Raw genomic sequence first — 20,692 nt, 5'->3', positions numbered from 1 at the left:
TGTGCTTCCATACTGTTGGAGCTTCCTTTCACCATCTTTCAGGTTGACAGTAAAAATCAAAGTATCTTCTAACTGAACTAAGCACAAGGCCTCCCCATATAAAACAACAGCCCTGCAAGAGGAAAACACACTCAAAGGCGCAACGTAGTCCTTTAAGAAGAGTGGTGTGCTTCTCCCTGTACAGCTTGCTCTCTGATAATGTACAAAGCTGAGAGAGAAAAGTAGAGCATCATCTTTTAACACTCTCATATTTCAAGTCTATAATGCCTAAGATTAGAATCATAGAATCATAGAATCATTTAGGTTGGAAAAGACCTTTAAGATCATCCAGTCCAACCATTAACCTACACTACCAAGTCTACTCTAAGCCAATTGAGGGTAGACTAGACTAAACCATGTCCCCAAGTGCCACATCTACCCATTTTTTGAACACGATTGTGGCTGCATAGTAGGCAGGTCTGCAAGTGAGGCATGTTTTCTGTGTCCTTTATGTTCTCCATTAACATCTACACAAGGACAGCTGCAACTTGGCCCCTTAGGAGTCCTGGAGATTAACTATCCGCTGGTCTTCCAAGACAGCCATATCAGCTGTAACATAGATTTCACTGGTTTGAAGCTTAAATAGATAGAGAATAAAAGTGCTGCAGCATAGACATGCTAAAGCAGAGCAGGAGTAATTTTCAAGGTAGGATACAGACAACTTGGTGCTTGCAATTAAAATAAAAAAACAGAAACACGTATCGAGGGCTTGCAAACAAAATTTTCAATCTGTCACAGGAATTTTCTTTCATATTGTGGAAAAGTAAAGCCCTGATAATTTCTCATTCATCACGTTTTAATAGAAAGAAATAATGATAACTTCATGAAACTGTGCCTGATTCATGCATGTTTTAGTTCTTCCAGGGCTTGTAAATGCTTCCGTTCATTATGAGCAATGGGTAGCTGGTGGAATGGGCACTGACACTCTGATACCAGGATGACTGACCTGTTCATCCAGATGTATCCTTGTCAGCCGGAGAAGCACCCCTCCAACCTGTCCTCCTGTCTGCTGTCATTTGGCCATTTCTCACATCAAATCACAGAATAGTTTAAGTTGAAAGGCACCTCTATTGGCATCTATCCCAACCCCCTGCTCAGATCAGGTCTAATTTTACCAGGTTTCCCCAGGACAAGTCCAGTCAGGTCCTGAACACCTTGAAGGCTGTGGAGTCCACAACCTCTGGGGGCAACTTGTTCCTCTTGGTAAAAAAGTCTCTTTATATCTAATTGGAGTTTTCCATGCTCCAGTCTGTGCCTGTTCCCTCTCATCCCATCGCTGAACACCTTCAAGAAGAGTCTGACATCTTCTCTCCACCCTCCTAGCAGGGATTTGTAGGCAGTGGTAAGGTCTCCCCAGAGGCTTTCTCTTCTCCAGGCTGAACAAACCCAGTTCTTGGGCTTCTCCTAGCATGTCCCATTTAGGACGAGAGGAAATGGGCTTAAGCTGCGTCAGGGGAGGTTTAGGTTGGAAATTAGGAAAAATTTCTTCACGGAAAGGGTGGTCAAGAATTGGAACAGGCTGCCCAGAGAGGTGGTGGAGTCACCATCCCTGGAAGTGTTCAAAAAACAGGTAGATGTGGCACTTCGGGACATGGTTTAGTCTAGTCTACCCTTGATTGGTTTAGTGTGGACTTGGTAGTGTAGGTTAATGGTTGGACTGGATGATCTTAAAGGTCTTTTCCAACCTAAACGATTCTAAAGCCAGCCCTCGCGGCACACCTCAGCTCTTGCCAGCTTCTCACACCGCAGCCTGCCCTGCCTGGGACTTCCTCAGCTGAGAAGGTGGTTGAATGCATAGGAAGGAGAGTTAATTGGGTGCATGGCCTTTTATTACTTCACCCCGCTCTTGCAAAAAACCTCATCACTTTCAAATTTTGTATCAAACCTCGCATTTATTTTTGGGTGAGAATAATAAAAACTTGTGCCCCTGGCAGTTAGGCAGAAGTAAGTGAAATTACAGCATTCCCTGAACAGACTAAAATTTTCCTGATTAAAAAAAAAAAAAGAGAAAAAGGTGGGGCCAGAATGGAAAAATTGTGCATATTTTTAAGCTTTGCTGAATTCTAAACATTTGTCCAAGGATTTTGCTAAACACAGATAAATTTGGGTTGATCTTACAGTGATAGACAAACTGCAACTAGAGAAAATAAGGCTTGAGTTTTTTAAATAGAAAAAATCTGAGTGTTTAGGAAAACGGTTTTAAAATATTTTTGAATGAGCTTTATATTACACTTGAAAAACGGCATTTCTGTGTATACAAGGAAGGAAGATTAGTTAGAAAACTATTTTTAAAATTGTGCAGACTCCATTTACATTTATAATGTCTCTTGGAATTAAAGTATAAATATTTATGAATTAATGTTATTAATTTCTGTAGCAAATCAGACTTTTATTTAAATATTTCTGAATAAAGCTATTTCCTCAGATAATGGAATCCAAATGATTAAATAAATAATATTAATTTATAATAAATATCTAACATGATATTGTCGAAGTAGTTGTTTCTTCTGCTTTTTATCTTTTACTATCACCTATCCTAATAAGATTTGAGTGAAAAAGGTAATTAGTAGTGCGACAAAGCTGTTCAACTGATGAACTAAACCTTTTAATTATATGGAATATTACAATTTTTTTTTTTAACAAATCAAATTTAATCCCCCAAGGGGACTGGTTTTTTAGACATTCAATGAAACCAAAGGAAATATCTTCAGAACCTGATTTAGTCTACTAGTCTATTGTTGCCTTCCACAAGTGTTAATTGCCATGGGACCTAAGAAGGGAAAGGCACTTATACTGAAACTAATGGCAAATAATTTCTTAAAATGTCCTTTTTATGAATTATTTTTTCTGTGTAATAGGCTATATGCTATGGAAGAAATCTTCAGAGAACTAATAGCAAGTATCAGCAATTTACAACTGATTCATTACTGAATTACTACTTAATGATCATTAGAAGTGAGTTAAAATGTATTAATCCTTGTTCATGGAAGATAATGTTGAGGTATGTGTAACTGAAAGCTGTCTATATCCACAGATACAGGGAGCTGATATCATATTAGAGGATAACATGCAGTTTGTTTAGGAGTCTTGCTAGTTAACATACCTGTGTTGCATATATTATATATTATTGATGAAGTTAAAAATACAAAGGAGCAGTTTTAGACGGTAGCCAAAGCTTCCAAAATTTCTGTTTCGGGCCTTTCCTGTATACAAAATAGACTGAGAAAACAGACTTAAAAATGAAACTGTAGAGCCAAGATTTTGTGTGTTGTTTTAAATAAAAAAAGTAAATACCATACAAGCTTGTCTACATACACATATATATATGTTTTGTCCAGAAGAAAGAGAAAAATAAACAAAAATAGATAATGAAAAAATCTTTCAGTGCTGGAAGAAAAATATGTTGAGAATGACCTTTTTTCTATTTTACCTGGAGTTTTTTGTTTGTTTGTTTGTTTGTTTCCCATTTTCCAAAGGTGGAAAAACCTTCTTTTCTATATGAATAATTTTTAATAGGAATTTTTATCTTTAGCAACTTGAAGTGGAAAAAAGCTTCCATTTTACAGCCAAATCTAGGAATCATGGCAAATCACGAAAAAGAGTAACATTCACTTTTTTTTTAAAAAGAAAACACCCAATATGACAGAGACAGGTGTTGAAAGTGAACATGGTGGTGCAGAAGGTGGCACTGTTCCCCCTGGTGAGTTTAAATGCTACTGTGGTGTACAGGGACAGGGCGCAGCTGTCATTTAATGAAGTTGTATGAATTCCTTCCCTATCCCCTAATGCATATGACAAGGAAATGGAAAAATAAAATTTATGTTAATGTTTTGCTTATTACTTACTGATATAAGTCAAGTAATACCCTATTACAATTCCAGTTATGTCTCTTACCTGCCTCCCTGTGCTTATAGTATATAAAATCACCTCTGTTCACATTACAGTAATACAGACTATACAATTTCATTATGAATATTTTTTTGTTGGTGCTTTTTTTTGTCATGGTCAGACATTTGTGATATGGTCGTTATGTTCATTCTGCCCACAAATATACACCAAACTCAGTAACGAGAGTATCTCCTAATTATCTCTTATCTCACCTCTGTAAACTATTTTGCAATTGCTTTCTCTAATAAATAAAAGAATATTTACAGTTTTCAGTAGTTTTCAGAAAGGAAAATAATCTACTTTCTAGCTGTAATGTATTAACTGAAAAACTGTAAAATAACAGATGTCATTGCAGATTGGATTTATTTTTCCAATATGCTTTTAAATGAATGAATGTGAAACTGTTAATACTTGTTGTATCTCAGAAAGTTGGTTATATTTACATGATTTTAATGTCTGTTTTTTAATGTTAGAACTGCAGTCATGTATGTGGGAGGTAACTGATGTTTGGCAGTTTCCCAAAAGAGCCTAGCTGCTATGAGCTTGTCATTTAGGATGACAGCCATCTTTTCTTTCCTATTTATTTTGTGATTTCATAAATCAGATCTTTTTTTCACAGTTAAATACTGAATGCAGCATTTCTACTCATGGTAGAGCTCAATAGTCAGATAAATGTTCCAACAATGCTATATGGACAAATGAAGAAGGATATAATTTTCCTGGAAAAAAGACATTCTAGTCTCCTAAAGCAGTCTTGCATTGTGGTTGAAGCTGTACAGAGACATCTTCTTCTGGATGCAGATAAAGAAATACATGTTGATTAATTACCTGTAGGCATCTTGAGAGTGTGATAGAATGAGATCCATTAATAAACCAACCTGCAGAGATTACAGTTAGGAAAAATAACATTGTAAAGAGTGACGTCCTACCACTCTGAATCTGTATCCTTGAATGCTGCGGAGTCACATATACTTACTTTAATGCCAAAGACATTTTTTTTTCACTTCTGTGTTATAGTATCAGTACAGTTATGGAAGAATGAGCTGGACTGCAGCTTCCCCTCTACATCATCCAAACTGTCAGCTTAGCTCTGTCTGCAGAGTCCTCATTAGAAAGGGGAGTGGAGGGAATGAACAGCTTGCTTTTTTCAGATTCCAGATGGAGTTTGTAAATCTGACAGGTGGGGAAGAGAAATGAGTGGGTAAGAAAAATTTTCATACTTGTGAAATGACAAAAATGTCTCTATAAAGCCTTGAGAAAATGAATATTGGACAAACCAGGGTTGTATATTATACCTTTCCTGAGTATAACAGCATTTGAGGGGTTAATAATTAAAAAATACTTGTAACTAAAACCCAGATAGTCTGCAATTGGAAATACATCAAATGAATACCAGCTGAGATCTTTGTCCATTAATAGATTACTTTGCAGAAAGACTTGCGTTATTAGGTGTTTCATTTGACCCTAATTTTCCTGTATCCTCCATGTACAAAATGTTTCTCTGCTATAGAAATATGAATCTTACAGATACAGCCTACTTGCCTGTTTTTAAAATTCAATCATGTATTTTCAGGCATCAAACTGTACAAGGGCCATACGCAACACACTTTTTACTTAGTTTCACTTAAATTTTTAAGATTTCAGATAACTTTTAATATGTTGGGTTCCTTTTTGAGCTTGCAAGCATGAGGCTGTGATTTTCCAGATATGGGTATTATATGAAACTGCACAGGTGACTAACTAGGCAGCTGTCTAGCTTCAGGTCAAGACTTATCTGTTTGCTTGCTTCACATCTGACTGTGCTGCTTATCCTGAAATGAACCAGACTTAAATGAATACAGCAGTAAGTTTGTATAAATCATACTTTCCATTTTACACATTTGCAGATATTGGAAGCAATGGAAAGGAAGCCAGGTTGAAAGCTTAAAAGCTAAGCTGTATACTACAAGGCACTCAATTTCTATATTTCCCAAATGTATCTGAAAAGCAAAAAGTAAGGAAAGAGCATGGAAAAAAAAATTTGAATGTGTGATAATGAAATATATAAGACTGAACCCCAAATTTCCTTTACCAGTTTGTAAATAAGTATGTACTTGTATCTGAGTGCTCTCTGCAAATCCAAGCTAAGCAGCTATGCAACACTACTGGCAGCAGCAGGTAGAGATGAGGTATGTGGAAGCATATGGGGGTTTGTGCAGCAGGTTTCTGGAGCTCTGAACTAAAATTTTGCTGCCTGGCTGGCTACCACTGTAGGAAAATGAACTACATTACACATGTGGTTCCTTCCAGTCCTATTTGGGAACAATTGAACTGAAATCCCTGACCATGCTGAAGTATTTCCATTCATTTGAATATGCCTGGATTTAATTTTAATTTACCTTAATTTAATTTTCTACGTGGTCTGTTTGTGTTCCCATCTCTGAATTTGCCTATATATTTATATAGACATATATACACTAAATATATAATTATAATATATAGATATATACACTATATGCACAAATATATATACTTCCAGATTATAGTGTGTCATGATATAGCCTTTAGTTGGCTTGTAAGCTCCTCCAGAGCATAGGTAGGTAAAATAAACACTACGTGAAGTAAATAGCTATATGTCACTGTGTTGAGATCTCCAGTACTTTATGGCATTTGAAGATTCACAGTACAAGTAACTCACAGAAATTCTTTCATATCTGTCATGGTTTAGCCCCAGCCAGCAACTAAGCACCACGCAGCTGCTCGCTCACTCCCCCTGTCCCAGTGGGATGGGGGAGAGAATCAGAGGAGTAAGAGTGAGAAACACTCCTGGGTTGGGATAAGAACAGTTTAATAATTGAAATAAAGTAAAATAGTAATGATAATAATAACAAAATAATAATAACAAAATAATAATAACAAAATAATAATAATAATAATAATAATAATAATAATAATAATAATAATAATAATAATATACAAAGCAAGTGATGCACAATGCAATTGCTCACCACCCACCAACCAATACCCAGACAGTTCCCGAGCAGCGATTGCTGCTTCCCGGCCAACTCCCCCCCAGTTTATATACTGAGCATGACATCACATGGTATGGAATAGCCCTTTGGTCAGTTTGGATCAACTATTCTGGCTGTGCCCCCTCCCAGCTTCTTGTGCGCCTGGCAGAGCATGGGAAGCTGCAAAGTCCTTGACTAGCATAAGCAGTACTCAGCAACAACTGAAACATCAGTGTGTTATCAGCATTCTTCTCCTACTAAATCCAAAACACAGCACTATGCCAGCTACTAGGAAGAAAATTAACTCTATCCCAGGCAAAACCAGGACAATATCACTTATGATCCAGGCCTTGACCTTCCTAAGAAGTGGCATACAAAAAATATTTTAATTTGGTCAAAAGGAAATAAAATATGATTATCTTAAAACTAAGCAAGTTAATCGTGCACAATAATATATGCCTTTACAGAATTATTCCAAGATATTAAGAAGAAAACTTACTTTCTGTTAGCCTGCCACTTTTGAATTACATGGTTAAAATGGAATTTTTAAAAAAATCAAATTTCCTTCTCAAATTTTTCATCATTCTTCCAGTTTTGTATACCATTAGTCTTGAAATAATTTATTAGTTTTACATTTTCTTATTTTGAGCTTTGTTATTGTATGTTTCACTTGACTTTTCATGCAGGAGCTGAAAATTGAAATATAAGGAATGTTACATAGGGTCAGGGCAAAGATCTGTCTAATCCTTGCAGTGGCTGATAGCACATGCATAAGGGAAGAGTACAAGAACCAGGGCATTTATATGATCCTTCCCCTTTTGGATTCTGGCAGATCAGTTAAGCTGGAGGTTTAAAAGCAAAATTTTATGTTTAATAGCTATCAGTGGAACCATCTTGCAAAAATTATCTTCTCCTATTGTCTTTCAATATATGAAAAAGATTTGTGTTTATTTTTTACTTATAGTGCTTTACCCTTAAGCCTTTATATTAGAGACTGAATCAAGACGACTGTACTTTTCCCTAAAAGAATGGCCCCAGAAGCTGTGAATCCATCAAATGATGTCAAAGCACCTAGAAAAACTGATACGTAAAAAGCTATTTCTGTAGTCTGAAATGGGCTCTTGGCAGGGTTTCAAAATCCGGATATAAATTCCTTCTGACCACAGAAGGCCTGCTTCTGGGTCACAGAAGAGCAGGTGCTTTCAAGGAATACGACATTCATGATTTTACTCTCAGTGGAGTGTAAATTGTTAAAGGCTGCATGCCTGCAGCCTGCATTCAGAAAGAACTCTGGCTCCTTTGTATTCACACAGGAATATCAAACTCCTAGATATCCTCTGCAGAAAAAAATTATATGCTGGGAAAATAAAGGTCCTGCCTCTGCTGCAGGAAAGTATTACACTGATGCTTTTAGAAATTGTAGAAGGATATTTGTGACCTGCTATGCTGTGCTGTACACCATAAATTCTTCAGGTTTTTGCTACAAGGTGTTATTTTTACTTTAGTTGGATTTAGAAAGCAAAATACCTTTTAAGCTAGTATTTCACACCTCTCTGTCTGCAAAGTGTGCAAAAGGAAAAGGATTGTTTACTGGTTGACTCTAAGAATTCTAATTTCTCTTCCCATTTTGTATCTTTATGCCTTAATCTAAGCTCTGTGGGAACAGCCATACTATCTATTCTCACAGAGGCTCTAGGCAGAGATTTATTAGCAACATGCTTCTGAATTCTTGAGATTAATATAAGACTGAAATGCAAACTGCTCTTACTGATTATAGAAATCGCAGCCTATAGAGCCAGGATAAAGCATTTTTCATAAACTTAAGCTGGAATCGAATGCTGCTGCATTTGTATCCAGCGTGTATTAGAGGTAGATAGTAAGAACTACCAGAGTTTCATTACTTTTGTTTCCAACTAAAACCCCACATATTCTAAAAATATACTTAAAATATTTCTTGGGCAGCCTCTAAGAGTGCTTGACTTCAAATTAGTCATCAAGTACTGAGGGATAACTATAGCACCATAGCAGTCTGTGAGGAATTGTGGTTCTCATCGCTGAAGCAGAGACAATTGCTGTGAGCAGGCTCTCCACCCTGGCCATCCTATCAACACTCGGTTTGGCAGGGTGGTGAAGAGACAGCTTAGCTTATTTCTGCAAAAAACGTGTCCATGCGTTGTTACTCTGGAGCATTAAGAGGAAATCTGTGTGAAACAAATCAGTGGTAATTTTGCTGTCGTCTTCAATGGCTATGGTCTACCATACTATCAGAGGCTCAAATGTGCTTGCTAGTCCATTTCCCCAGTGTTAGTAGTATCCACCTGACAACAATACCTTCTTTCTGCAGAAGTATCCCCAAAGCCTCGTGACCTCCTCGTGACACTCCCCTCTCTTTCCATTTCAGTCCCACATACCCTTACATGCACCAAAAAAGCCACACAGGAGCAGAGTGAAAACCAGCCCTCTCCTTTCTCAGGCAAACCCCATGTTTCAGGTATCTAGCAACTGATTGACACGCACAGGCCTTTTTCACTCAGGCTATGAATGCCTATATAAGGATATTTGGCATATAAAAATTTCTTCAGCAGTCCCCACAGATGCCTTGATCACCACCATACTTTCTCTCCAGCTTTCACCAAAGCCTGAAGTGTACACAGTAGCCATCTGCTCTATGCAGGGACTGCAGATGCAAAATGTAATCCAAGGACTCCAACACTTGATGAAGATGTTGTATATGCTGGTGCCAGAACGTGCTCTAGAGAACTTTGGTTTGCTTCTCTGTCCCCTAGTCAGTCCCACATGCCTCTTCACGTTTTTCTCCAAATCTCTCTTCTCTCTTTCCCACTTCCAGAATGACCAAGACACCTCTCCAAATTTGGCAGCAAATTCCCCAAGGAGGAATTCACCTATATTTTTCTCCAAAAGTAGCACAATGTGTTGGGGACAGGTTGAGAGCACTACTTCAGCAATCTCTCTCATGGCTTCTCCACACTGTTGGCCCACAGTGGAACTCCTGCCATATGGAGAGGGATTTAACATGCAGAAGCAACTCTGGGTAGCATGAAAGTCTGGAAAATTGTATAACAATTGAAAAATGCCCGAGTAGCAAGTCATACATGTGATGTGTCAGTCTGCGTAAGGAACAGAAGCACACAAAGCACCTCTGTTGCAGGTATGGCCACCAATTTCAGATGTCCATGCTAGTTGCCAAGATGGCAAGAGAGTCAGCAAGGAGCTTGTGCAGAGCTCACCGTTCTCTCTCGATAGGACAGACACAACAGATTAGCAGTTTGTCTTAGACCAAGAAAAGAAAAAGCAGACCTATCCTTTCCTCTTTCCCTTTGATTACATTTCTTAGCCTTTCCTTCTTTTCTACAGGAATAGCTAGCATAACCGTGCCGTCTCCTTTGCAAACCTGTATCTGCAGTGGGGAGTTCAGCTACCTAAAAGACAAGCATCTAAGTTTTCTCACTGGAAATAAAAATACACCCCCATAGTCCCCTATCATCCTCCAAGGCAATGCAAGAAATGTTTTCAAAGTATGACCACATATTGACACTACTTTTGTGTCAGACACAATAGCCTATGGAGACATTTAAAAAAACCCCAGTTCTGATGTAAAATGCTCTTCTTTTATATGAGTATGGAAGTTCAGCTCTTTGTTCCGTGATTTAAAAATTATGTGAAATATTCTATTGTTAGACTTTTCTACCACCTAAAACTGGGAGTCTGAGTTCCTGTCCCATCCTTCATTTGCTCATGAAAGTGTATGTTCTTTATTGTAAACAGTGTGTTTTTTAAAGCAATTGCATTTTATTTGCAGGTTTCTATCTTTCTGAAGCAAAAAAAAAAAAAAAACCCGCCAGGTTTTAGCAATCTTGTATGCACATTAACCAAATCATATTTTTACATTTGAGGTTTTCATATACAATGTAATGTCAACAAGTATTTTCTCAGCCCAGTCAGCAATATTGGGTTCTAATCGAATTAATTATTCCTCACATGAGAATCAAATGCTGGCAGTGTGGCATCTTAGTTAGCAGAAGCATAATTTTAAACATGACTTTGATATGCGTGTTAAAATAAAAATCACATTATATAATAACAGTTATTCTCTCTACACAATTTTTCTTCCTAGCTGACTTGTCATAACACAAAATGTCAATTCCCAACTGTCAAAAACATGATTGCTTTATTTGTATGTTAAGTATTTTCCCCCCTGCAATGACATTACTAAAAACATACTTTGGGAGTAATTTGCAGTGCTATTCAATGTAATGTGTTTCTTGTGTGGAGTTTGCATCTAAAAATAAGTACCTGCCTTGAAATCTTCATACCCTTTACTGTATTGATTTTTTAAATATTTTGTGCACACTACGAAGTAGCAGCATATTTTTAAGGAAATATACCTATTGTCCTTTGTCACTATATCCTGTCTGCAAAACCCTGTAAATAAAAATTACATAAAAATCAATAGGGTTTTTTTTCTTATTTCTTCCAGTGATTACCCAAAAGCACTGGCATTAGTATCAGTACCATTTATGTAAAGGACTTCAATAATTTTAACTTAAAAGAACATCCTTGTTCTAATACTTAATAGCTAATATGTCAATTCGATACACATTCTTTGTTCAGCTTTGTTTCAATTTCCAACAATTGGCTTAATCGATCAGTTGTGGGTTTTGCAAAATCTAATTAGAGTCTCAGAGCTGTTGGGATATCTTCCTTTTTTTGCAACCAGTCCTTATGTACTGAAAATCTCCTTACTCATCGCTGAAATGTGAATAAACATTAAGTAAAAACTTTTGTTTGATTATAGGGCCATAGAAAAATTGAGTGACTTTTCTTAACTAACATCTTGAACATGGAAAGCCCAATAAATATTGAGTGATTTTAATGTTGCTTTGCTTCAGGCTGTCAGGATGAGTATAGCTCTTCAAGAGACTTGAGAGAACTATAACAAACACCAGAACATTTGGGTTAGGCCAGTTATTGTCTGAGTAAGTTGTTAGGTTTTGAGTAAGTGATTCCCCTTCTGCTGGGGGAAGAAAACACAAGGGATGATTCCTTCTGTATCTACCACTCACAGAGATGACGGGCAAGAGCTTTTGAACTGGTAGATGCCACCTTCTGAATTGTTTTATCAGATGATGGTCAACAGTAGGCTTACTGGCTGCCAGAAACATCTACTTCAGCAGCTAAAGGGTGAACTCAGCAGAGTTTTACGTGCGTGGGCATGGACCTTTTCATCTGGAAGCTGTCTCTTCACTGACGGCCACTCTGCAGCACTCAGTCCGTATCTTCCTCAGGGTCCAAACACTATCTGGTGTAGGTGTCTGGATGTTTATTAGACAGGCATCTGGCAGTCAGATGCACTGGTTGCACTGCCAGCTCTGCTCCCTGACTACCACTCTGCGGTTTTTGGAGAGGAGGAAACACTGCTCACCATTCAGTGATCACACAGCTCCGTTCCCCATGTCAGGCTGCTGCCAGGTTGCAAACCAGACAGGCTTCTAAAGAGCACTCTGGAAATGACTGGGCTGAAAGGTAATGGTGTCCTGATAGTGACGTGGTTCTTTATCTGGTGCTTTTTTGCAGGGCTGAGCTTAGAAGCAGGAGAGCCTAGGAACCAGCCGCCAAAAGCCTCCTCAATGTGCCATGCAGATAATCATAAGCAGAGGAAAACCACCAGGCAATCTGGAATAGCAGCCCACATGCCCACAGAGCATGCAGATGTAAATGCCATGGAATGTGTTCTCTTTATTCATACCTGGTCCTATTCAAATCTGCACTACTTTGTGATCTGAGGGCATAAGGATCCCCTTTAAATGAACATGGATGCGTGGCCTTTGGTACAAACCGAACTCTTCCTCTCCTAAAAGCTTTTCCCTAGTTTAATTTAGCTGTTCGTGATGTTAAACGCTCATTCTAGCTATAATTCCCTGACTCAGAGTTCTCATTATTAACACCTGGGAAAAAAATCACAGATCACTGCGTATTTTGAAATCAAATGTGTTCTGAAAAATACACAGAAATCCATGAACTTCTCAATTTACTTTATTTAAACTGCCTTAACCTCTTAAAGGACACAGTCTGGCTATCTGTATGTCATACTATGTATTATTGCAGTGTACTCTTTATCATCTTGGAGAGAAGGCTTTACCATCACAAGTACTTGCACTGTTGCACAGAAGAATACTGAAGACAACCAGATAAAAGATGCCAGCTGAAAATAAAAATGTCTTTTGGATTTGGTCTACAGGCTGTTAGCAGTAGGGGAGGGTTTTTTTTAATTCTGTATATGTATGAAAAACTTCAGCTGAACAAAAAAATGTTTTTCCAGTCTTAGAAATATTTTTCACTGGTACACAATGAAAACATTTACTTTATTGAAAGGAAAATGAATAGAAAATTTTGGGAAGATTACAAGATGAAAAGAGAAGTAACCTCATTGAAATTAGCCAGCTACAAGAACACAGCGAAGTCAAAGTGCACATTTCAGAGCAGAGCCAGCATGTCCTGCAGAATATTTATCATTAACATTGATCATGCAATGGAAAAATACAAGTAAGTTGCAGTAATATTCTCACTCACAAAACACTAACTTTTAAAACTGGCATTTGGATATTAACAAGAGCACATCATTTCATGATTTTCTCTTCCTCAACTGGCCTTTTTCTTTTAGGAATTTTTGGCCTGAATACTTTCTTTCACTTCCCCATACATGGAATCAAGTCTCTTGAGACAGAAGCTGCATAACAGGCATATTTTCTTTCTTTTTTTTCCTAACTTTAAAAAAAAAACAAAAAACAGGTTTACCTTTAGACACAAAAGTGAAAAAATACAACAAATATCCAAAACTTTTTTCACTCAGACAAGATGGTGTCAATGAAAGCTGATTTTAGTGCTGCTTATCTAGACGCTAAAGCGCTTATAAAAGAGAGAATTTATCCTAACTGTTTGCCAGAGATATGCAAGTTAAAAATAGCATGGCAGTGAAACAAAACTCATGATGACAATGTGCCAGTTGACAACTAAATGCCCTAGAAATGCAATAGAAATGAAATCTATGTACACTATCTTCTTCTCACATGTTCTCATTTTCTACACAAATTTTCTCAGTTATCCTATGCTATAGTAAGACTCAAAAGTAGAATAGGTAACAGAATGCAGTGTTACTTTCAAGTTGGAGATATGCTACTAGATCTGGGGTTGGTGTTTGAGAGGGTGGGCGTCATTGTTTTGTTGAAACAAATTCTGGATTTTATTCATTAACTGTATTCATCATTATTTCTCTTCAATAGATTAACAACAAAAGGCAACTAATATTTTGTGTATCATTAGTTTAAATATGTCACAGGAAACTTCTACTAACTACTGAATGTACTTTGAGAACTGAATTTATTCAAGAGATTGGTTGGTTTTCATATTTAGTTATCTCTTCTCTCTCATAGACAGAGAAAGTTTTACTATGTTTTTTTCTTCCCTTAGTTTGCAGAAAGTAAAATGTAGCTAAGGGAAACCAATCTAGAATCTATTTTTTAAATTTTAGATCATTATCAGAAGTGTTAACAATAAAGCCTAATGAAGACAAAGCTTAAACTGCAAAGAGGGTCTGCCCAATTTATCCTAAGAAATGTTTATAAGGAACATTAATAATGACATGAAAGGAAGCTAGTTTGACTATTGTTACCATTAGACAGAGAATGAAAGCTTTTCAGAATGAACCACACTTTAAAACTAATCTCTGAGTATTCAGAAGAGCAAACTTCAAGTATTTGGGAAGTTTATAACCCTTCTTGGGAATATAACATCACTGGCCATATACAGATGTGTAGTGAAATTCATTTTCTAATATGAAGGAAAAGTCACTCATTCTTTTTTAAATCCTCAAGACTATTAATTTTTAAAGCACCTTTCTGTTACATATGCTCAAATCCTTCAAATGCTGTGTTGTAAATACATTAACTTCCCCCCTGCCAAATTTATTATGTCTCCATATATTGACTGCAGCTATCAAATCAGCATTTTTAGTATTTAAACAAACCTGTGGTGCTATCAATTTTACTTTTTGGTAAGTGATTTCAGGTCAAAAAACATAGTATTGATTAGACTCCAGTTTTGAAAGAAAGAAACAAACTGAACTATTGCTTTATCTTTCTGTACATATATATGTATATATGTGTGTGTGTGTGTATAAATGCATAGCTGCTTATTTTGACAAACATGGTTTGACTAGCTCCCTCAGGGAATGGTGCCATTAATCAGCTAATCATAAGTGCAAAATTGTCCATTGGGCATTTAATTCATTGTCATAATACACAAAGCCATTTCACCTAGCTGATTTTTTTAAATGATTGGAGAGGCTGGACGCTATGCTATATATGGGTTAAAAATTTATTTTCTTAAATACAAAATGAAACTCAAAAGTTACTAAGTATGCATGCTTCCTCCTGTCCTTTGCTTTATGCAGTGAGACCTGTTGAAAGTTTGAGGTGTTTACAATGCTGGAGCTGACAACTCCAAGGCTCTTCTCTCTGAAGTAAGGATTGTGAGCCCTATTGCTCCTGACAGTCTTGGTGGGCAAGAGAGAGCCCATGCCATGAGTAAGCCCACAGCTTTGCATTATTTAGGCCTCACTGCACAAGGCTGTTCCACCTCTACTGCAGAAATTCTCAGGGCACTTGTACTGAGTCTTTGGGGACTGTGATTGTTTCAGTAAGGTGGTAATGTTAAAGACTATCTCCACAGAAACACACATATCTATCTATAAGCATATATAGGATATAGATCCAGATATACGTAAAAACATTAACAAATATAAATTCATTAAATAACCTATTAATTTCTTCCTTAAGATCATTGATTTGATTCTTTCTGCCTCTGAAGACAAGATTTAATTTATTGCCATTGACGTGGGCAACGTAGCTTACAGCGTTCAGGTTGCAACTGGAATCCTACTTAATAATCCTTACTATTCTAAAAAAGCACATTCTCCCACATGCATACATTCCTATCCAAGCAACCTGTCCATAGAAATTGTGTCTAATATAATTCCAGTACAACCTCAGGCATTGGCAATTAGTGAACCTCTTTCAGTGTTAACTCTTTAACAGAGCCTGTGGCTGATTTTACCAGAAGCAGACTCAAATCTAGCCCTGAATTTAACACTATTATATTAAGTCTATGAAACAGAGAACTTTGAAACTATCTTCCATTTGATGTGTCCTCACAAAAGCCAGACAGATGGTCAGTGGTAGAAAAATGAAAGAAAAAAAACCCACAGGAAATCTATTTTAATATTATTATAGATTCATGTTAGAAAAAAAATTATCAAAACAATTCAAGGAGCAGTGGTGCACAACTATTTCTGGGACAGGTTTTTGTATCTGCCTTCTTGTGTCTTTGTCAAGACGGGTTGCAGAAACAGAGGTAAACATAATCATTAGAACAACATATCTGAGTTCCAGAGAATAAAGCTTGGCAAGATCTTGAAGCTTCTCTAAGATTTATGTTCCCATTTTTGACCGATGCTGAATCAACTGCTCTGCAGATATGGATTTTCTGATTTTTATGGTTTTATTTGACGATTCTTATTAAAAAAAAATATATAAGCAGCGATGTTGGTGAGTGAAATTTTTTATAGTTCAATGTGTGTTGCAAAAGCATGCCTTATCATTGTGTCCTGCCTATGATGAGTTTTTATAAGCAGAGGTTTCACTTCTTTTTACAATAAAATACCTCTTTGCGATTTTTCTTACTCCTTATTCCCACTTTGAAGATTCAGCAGTACACAAATTAGTTACAAAAGATAGTACAATAGTGGTTCCTTGAAGAATTTTATATGGCAGGTTACAAGAAACATTCCCTGTCCTCACAGAGATCTGACCACTACGAGGACAGAGGAGAGCTTCGCAGAGCTTGCCACAGTCCTGGTCCACCTCCTCGTGCACCTCCCAGTGCCATGTCAGGATAAAACCTTCTCAGGCAGGTTTTGAATTTCTGTACTGGCCTCAGACAGAGCCTCCTCCCAGTTCTTCAGCTACTTCAGTCATGGAATCACAGGAAAATTTAATTACGTTGGGACCTTTAGAGGTCATTTTGTCCAACCTCAAATCAGGGCTAACTTCAAAGACAGATTTGGCCTTCCCAGTGGTGGCTATTCCACTGCCCTTTGAGCAGCCTCTCCCTGTGTATTATCACTCTCATCACCAAGACTTTCTTTCCGGTTGTATCTATATACAAGACTGTAGTTATGGCAAAATTATTACATCAGTAAGACCTGTTAAGAAAAGCATCCCCTCTTAAAAAAAGCACGAAGTTACAGACCAAAGCCTCTTCCGTTCTAAACCTACCAGCTGCTGTGCAATCGTGGTCACACTTTTAAAAATTACTACTAATTTTACATTTCTCTCTCATGTATATTATTTGGGGCATTTTAAAGGTTCTTCAAGTCTGATGCACCAAGAAGTTTGAGATCACTTTTGAAGATGCAGCTTTTGGTATCTCTGGGCCTCACTTCTTCACTTGAAAAGTTAGAATATACTTCATAAAGTATTATGCATGTTAATTGCCAAAATCTGTATAGTTCTGTTTATTGGTGTAGAATGTTGAATTTAAACTGTCATTACCTGTGGATTTCCACTAAAAGCACTCTTTTAATCTTCAAAAGTGCCTATCACTATTCTGGAACATATGTTATCCACAGCTTTCATCCAGAGCTCCACTTATACCATCAAGACTGTTACTCTTGCAACTTCAGGAAGTACAAGGTCCTGTCCTATTTCTGAGTCATAATCAGACATGAAATATGTAATACTTTCTTTTCAGTTACAATGAGTTATAAAATATGGATTCCATTGCATTGCCAATTTTCTGTAAGGATTTCCGTTTGTAGCCTTAAGTCTCTCATAGGATTACACTTTTCTTCAAAGTGAATGTAAGACTCTGGCTAACAAATTTTTTCCGAAAATTGGAATTTAGGGCGAGTGCATGTGTACATGTGTGCACGTCTGTAATTAGTTATGGATCCAGACAATTGCACACACAAGTGACAGCATTCAGCTATCTTTCAGAGTCAACTGAAAGGCAAGGTAGATTGACCTTAATTTTGTCATTTGCATATGGAAAAACAGAAGTCAGACTGAGAAGCTTTTGAAAACTTTGCATCTTCAAAAACAATTGCGAAGCCAACATCATATTGATAAAAATACGATAGTTTTCAAAAATCTATTTTCAATGCTTCCTCCAGCACATAGTGTATCCTCAGTTACCCATCTATATGGTCTTTAAACCTCCTCCTTCTTATTATCAAGCTGCTTCAAATACTATATTTAATCTAAGGAGAATACATTTCACGTACATTTTATATTTCAAATATAAAACCACATTATGGTTTACACCTTAAACAAAATTAAGGTCTATAATCACTATAATAACAAAAAATAAACTGAATGGTTTTCTGGAAAAACAAAATTTTCCCAAAACAATCAGATTTTTTTTTTTCATTCACAGCTGCAAGTTGAATTGAAAAAGAAACTTGTTTCTAAGGAAGGAACATATTTGTATTAGCTAATCTGGGACATGATTTAGGAAAGAATACAACAGAGCCAATAAAACATTACACAAGTGCTTTGTACGGGCCTCACAGTAAATTATCTAGTGCTGTCTGCTTTTTCCCCACTTTACCATGGCGGGCATTTTTCAAATAATTGCTATAAACTTTCTAAGTACTCTTGACTCCAAAGCAAAAAAATCCTCTGTTGTAAAAATTTTTAAATTAACTGTTACGAAAGCATATTTCTAACCTTTCTACAGTCCTTGAATTTCATACTCAGCCCCGTGATCATTAACACTAGTCTCCACATGGCTATGATACTAACCAGTTAGGAAAGATAAACAGAAAGGCATGCCGTGCAAATGATATATAATTTTATGTTGCGTTGCCCATACCATATTACGAATCACACCAGAATTTCTGTGGTCAGGTCATATACTTTGTTAGGCCAGGCAGCATGTGGCGTCACTCCCCTGGGAATCATAGACATTATGCATAGATTTTATCTGCTGTTCAAGAGAAACCTGTAATTAGTGACTAAGCCAACCAGATCTAATAAAATGCTAGGGTCTTCCGAGTCCTATAAGAATGCACTAATCAAACCCCTTTAAAGCTTCCACTGCTATCTAACCCACTGTATATCTTTTCAGAAAAGTGCATCTTTTCGGAAAATTGAGGAAAATGCCACGAACATTTCCAAGACCTCTGAGGCTCACTTGTGCTCCCCACTGCCTTGCTGTGTGTCTGAAAGCTTTCTGAGATATCACTGGTCATGGGAGACAATTCTTCACCTCATTCTTACGTGGCTGTTTTTAAACTGGTCCATGCATGTTCTGTGACAAGCTCCAGTACCTTCATTTTAGGAAGCAGGGCAGTTCTAATGTATCCCAGTAATTTGGGATTTCAATTTTCCACACACAGACACATATTTATATATCTTGATGTTATCTTAATTAGATTTGAAGTAAGGGCTATTTCTTTTGGACAGTGCTCATACTTAATTAAACATTTTAATTTTCAGTTGGAGATGAGGCTTAGAGGAGGCCTGAGTTTGCAGTTAGGGATATTACTTGTAATGTAAACAGGGAATGAATAAATATCAGAACATATCAGTGAAGAACCAGAGTGAACAGAAAAATTATGATGAAATATTATTCAACTTTTGTGGTGCTTCATTTTGTCTGTCTTAAAGAAAGATAAAACAATCTCGTAGGACAGCATCCTCCACATACTGGACTTTTATTGATACTTTGAATTATTGAAACTTCCTGTTCTTGTTTTATGGTTCCATCAGATGACAGTCCCTCGATTAAATACTTGCTTTGCTTTACATGTCCTATAGATTTTGCTGTGGAATATCCCATATCCAGGCTGTTTTCTATAAAGTGTTTTTTGTTCAGTCTGACTTGCTTCCCAGCCTCAATCCTTTTGGTTGTTCTTTCAGTCTCATAGAAGGAATACTTTCAAGAAGGTATTTGGGGGGCTTTTTATTATGTGGGAAAGGAAGAGTCCAAAAGAGTAGAGAGAAGGAATGCCTCCTTTGCTACCTGCCAATACTTTCTGCTGCTGGAAGAAGTGCAGAATTCCTGAATGCTCCCTCCATGGGTAACAAAGGGGTGGGAGCAATTTGTTAAATGACCTTATTATCACCAAGAAGTCTGTATCTATTAATATAGACTTATCAATTTTGCAGTTGGTAGAGATGCATACTGCTTTTCTTGCAAACATTAGTAAATTGGATTAATTAATAATAAAATTAATTAATGCACTGTCATGGTTTAGCCCCAGCCAGCAACTAAGCACCACGCAGCCGCTCGCTCACTCCCCCTACCCCGATGGGATGGGGGAGAGAATCGGAGGAGTAAGAGTGAGAAACGCTCCTGGATTGAGATAAGAACAGTTTAATAATTGAAATAAAGTAAAATAGTAATGCTAATAGTAACAGTATAATAATGATAATAATAATAATGATACACGAAGCAAGTGATGCACAATGCAATTGCTCACCACCCGCCGACCGATACCCAGACAGTTCCCGAGCAACGATCACTGCTCCCTGGCCACCCCCCCCCAGTTTCTATACTGAGCATGACGTCATATGGTATGGAATAGCCCTTTGGTCAGTTTGGATCAACTATTCTGGCTGTGCCCCCTCCCAGTTTCTTGTGCACCTGGCAGAGCATGGGAAGCTGAAAAAGTCCTTGACTAGCATAAGCAGTAC

Source organism: Pelecanus crispus, chromosome 6, assembly GCF_030463565.1.
Source record: "Pelecanus crispus isolate bPelCri1 chromosome 6, bPelCri1.pri, whole genome shotgun sequence".
In the NCBI taxonomy this organism is placed as follows: Eukaryota; Metazoa; Chordata; class Aves; order Pelecaniformes; family Pelecanidae; genus Pelecanus; species Pelecanus crispus.
Note: the sequence above shows the minus strand (reverse complement) of the source record.